General features: G+C 49.0%; 1 long non-coding RNA gene across 1 annotated transcript in view; it reads left to right on the forward strand.

The window, feature by feature from the left end:
* Window positions 1-1,465: 1,465 nt before the first annotated feature.
* Window positions 1,466-3,887, forward strand: part of LOC106694488 — a 3,291-nt gene continuing 869 nt past the window's right edge. Inside the window, exons 1-2 of the long non-coding RNA XR_001345521.2 lie at window positions 1,466-1,514; window positions 2,495-2,661. This is a non-coding gene — a long non-coding RNA (uncharacterized LOC106694488). The remainder of the gene's footprint in view (window positions 1,515-2,494; window positions 2,662-3,887) is intronic.

A 3,887-nucleotide genomic window follows, 5' to 3' on the forward strand; every position in this document is an offset into this window, starting at 1 on the left:
AAAATTTAAATTCTATATTTTATTTAGTTATTTATTTAGTTATTTATTTTCAGAGAGAAGGGGAGAGGGATAGAGAGTTAGAAACATCGATGAGAAAGAGACATCGATCAGCTGCCTCCTGCACACCCCCCACTGGGGATGTGCCCGAAACCACGGTAAATGCCCTTGTCCGGAATCGAACCTGGGACCCTTCAGTCCGCAGGCTGATGCTCTATCCACTGAGCCAAACCGGTTAGGGCAATTTTTCATTTTATTTTTAATTTAATTTTATTTATTTTATTTATTTCATTTTATAAATAGTTTTTTATTTATTTATTTATTTATTTTTTTTAATATATTTCATTGATTTTTCTACAGAGAGGAAGGGAGAGGGATAGAGAGTTAGAAACATCGATGAGAGAGAGACATCGACCAGCTGCCTCCTGTACACCCCCCACTGGGGATGTGCTCGCAACCAAGGTACATGCCCTTGACCGTAATCGAACCTGGGACCCTTCAGTCCGAAGGCTGACGCTCTATCCACTGAGTCAAACCGGTTAGGGCTATAAATAGTTTTTTATTGTTGATGGTATTACAGATGCCTCCCATTCCCCCCTCCTCCCAGCCCTTACCCACCTCCAGGGCTTAATCATCCTATTGCCCGTGTCCATGGGCTGTGCATATAAGCATATATGTTCTTTGGTTTATCTCTTCTCATCCATCCACCCTCACATCAAGGTATGTTAGTCTGTTCCATGCCTACCTGCTTCCGGTCTTACCCTATTGGTCAATTCATGTTGTTTATTAGATTCCACAGATAAGTGAGATCATGTGATATGCCTTCGTATTTTAAAATGCTATTTTAAAAAATATATATATTTCTGCCCTGGCCGGTTTGGCTCAGTGGATAGAGCGTCGGCCTGCGGACTGAAGGGTCCCAAGTTCGATTCCGGTCAAGGGCATGTACCTTGGTTGCGGGCACTTCCCCAGTGGGGAGTGTGCAGGAGGCAGCTGATCGATGTTTCTGACTCTCTATCCCTCTCCCTTCCTCTCTGTAAAAGACCAATAAAATATATTAAAAAAAAATATATATATATATATATTTCTATTGATTTCAGAGAGGAAGGGAGAAGGAGAGGGAAACATCAATGATGAGAGAATCATTGATCAGCTGCCTCCTGCACGCCCCACACTGGGGATCGAGCCTGCAACCCGGGCCTGTGCCCTGACTGGGAATCGAACTGTGACTTCCTGGTTCATAGGTTGACGCTCAACCACTGAGCCACGCCGGCCGGACTAAAATGCTGTTTTTTGATGGTATTTCTGACTGTCTCTCCCGTTCCCCTTTGTGACAACAGTATGACTAACTACTACATAACCGACAGGCACAGCGACAGTGAACTTAGATGAGAACGTCTTCTCTCCCTTTTAGTGTCCAGTCCGCATCGACGTGCTCTTGTTCGAGTGGTTGCCATCGCCTGTGCGGCCTTGAGCGTGGCCTTGGTCTGCGGGATCGCTGTTTCCTACGTGATATAGTGAGTCCTCGCTAGTAGCATTGCCAGCCTTAAGTCAGACACACGTTACCTGGGTCATTATTTGGTGGTGGTGGTGCTGATGACAATTCTTTTTTTTTTTTTCTTTAATATATTTCTTTATTGGTCTCAGAGAGGAAGGGAGAAGGAGAGAGAGAGAGAGAAACATCAATGATGGGCCCTGACCGGTTTGGCTCAGTGGATAGGGCGTCGGCCTGCAGACTGAAGGGTCCCGGGTTTGATCCTGGTCAAGGGCATGGACCTCGGTTGCAGGCTCCTCCCTGGCCTGGGCCCTGGTTGGGGCACGTGCAGGAGGCAACCCCTCGATGTGTTTCTGTCACATGGATGTTTCTCTCTCTCTTTCCCTCTCTCTTCCACTCTCTCTAAAAAACAACGGAAAAATATCCTCAGGTGAGGATTAAAAAAAAACACCACAAATACAAAAAGATATTATTATTATTAATGTATTTTTATTGATTTCAGAGAGGAAGGGGAGAGGGAGAGAGAGAAACATCACTGATGAGAGAGAAACATCGATCGGCTGCCTCCTGCACACCCCCCACTGGGGATCGAGCCCGCAACCTGGGCATGTGCCCTGGACTGGAATAGAACCTGGGACCCTTTGGTCTACAGGCCGACGCTCTATCCACTGAGCCAAACCAGCGAGGGCAAGAGATTATTTATATTGATGATGGAGTTTGGAACCTAAGGTGATTGCCTCACATGCCCGAGGGGCGGGCTCCATCCCCAGTGCGGGGGCCTGCAGGCGGCAGCCGATCCATGATTCTCTCTCATCCTTGATGTTTCTATCTCTCTCTCCCTCTCCCTTCCTCTCTGAAATCAATTAAAATAATATCTAAAGTGAAAATCGATAAGAATATTTGGGGGGTGGAAACAAAACTAGCCCAAATTTATTAACAAAAAAAGACATGAGGACATGTTGTGGGCGCTGCGCTCCTGAATTCACCTGTGTTACTCTCCAGTCGACTGGGACAGGATGAGGAGAGGGCACAGCTTGCCGCGCTTTATGAAAATATCCAGATGCCACTGTCAGGAGACGAAGAGGAGGCCTTCAGGGCCGGGCGCCCAGGCGAGGCTGGGTATCTGCTTTCGGGGAACGAGAAGGAGCTGGCGGGGTTCATCAATTCAGGTAGGAACCAACCCGCTCATCTGGGCAGATCCGCAGTCACAGGAAAGCTGAGCTGGCCGTGAGGGCTTGGTTTTTTTTTTCTTTTTTGTTTCTTTCTTTATTTTTATATATTTTATTGATTTTTTACAGAGAGGAAGGGAGAGGGATAGAGAGTTAGAAACATCGATGAGAGATAAACATCGACCAGCTGCCTCCTGCACACTCCCCACTGGGGATGTGCCCACAACCAAGGTACATGCCCTTGACCGGAATCGAACCCGGGACCCTTGAGTCCGCAGGCCGACGCTCTATCCACTGAGCCACACCGGCCAGGGCTCTTTTCTTTAAAAGAAAAAATTTTTTTTCTTCTTGATTTCAGAGAGGAAGGCAGAGGGAGAGAGATATAGAAACATCAATGATGAGAGAGAATCCTTGATTGGCTGCCTCCTGCACGCCCCCTACTGTTGATCGAGTTCACACCCCGTTGGTCCTGTGCCCTGACCGGGAATCGATCCCGGGACCCTTCAGTCTGCAGGCTGATGCTCTATCCACTGAGCCACACCGGCCAGGGCGATGGTTGGTTTCCAAAGGCAAAGCAGAGTGGGAATTGATGGAGTTTGAGGGAAGGAAGATGAATATCGACAGCCCCACCCACAGACACGACCGGCTCCCGTCCCTTTGTCCCCGCGGTAAACCCCTGTGTCGCTGCTTGGTTTCCTTCGCAAGGACGTTCCGAGGGTTGAAAACAGAGATTAGGAAACAGCCCTTTTCCCCGACCAGACATTTCCTTACAGATAGTGATTAGGGTGACATGACTCCCACGCTGAGACCACAGACACACAGACGTCCCGCCTTCACCGGGGGGCCTCAGCCTGACGTGAAAACGGGACCCAGGCCCCGAAGCAGAGGCCGCTACCCCAGGTTCAAAGACCCCTGTCAGCTACGCCCGTCTCGCCTGCCAGCCCCTGTGAGGAGAGGGCCACATACACATTCATAGAAGCCTGACTTGGGTAGACGCTCTGACGTTCTTAGATACTTGCTTGCAAAAATTCCTAGCTCTGGCCGGTGTGGCTCAGTGGATAGAGCATCAGCCTGTGGACTGAAGGGGCCCTGGGTCTGATTCCCGGTCAAGGGGCAAATGCCCCGGGGTGTGGGCTCTATCACAGAGGAGAAGATGGGCAGGAAGGGCGAGCTGGATCAATCGATTCCTCTCCTCATCACTTGATGGTTGCTATTTCCCTTCTCCC

This window comes from Myotis lucifugus, unplaced genomic scaffold, assembly GCF_000147115.1.
Source record: "Myotis lucifugus unplaced genomic scaffold, Myoluc2.0 scaffold_482, whole genome shotgun sequence".
NCBI classification, from domain to species: Eukaryota; Metazoa; Chordata; class Mammalia; order Chiroptera; family Vespertilionidae; genus Myotis; species Myotis lucifugus.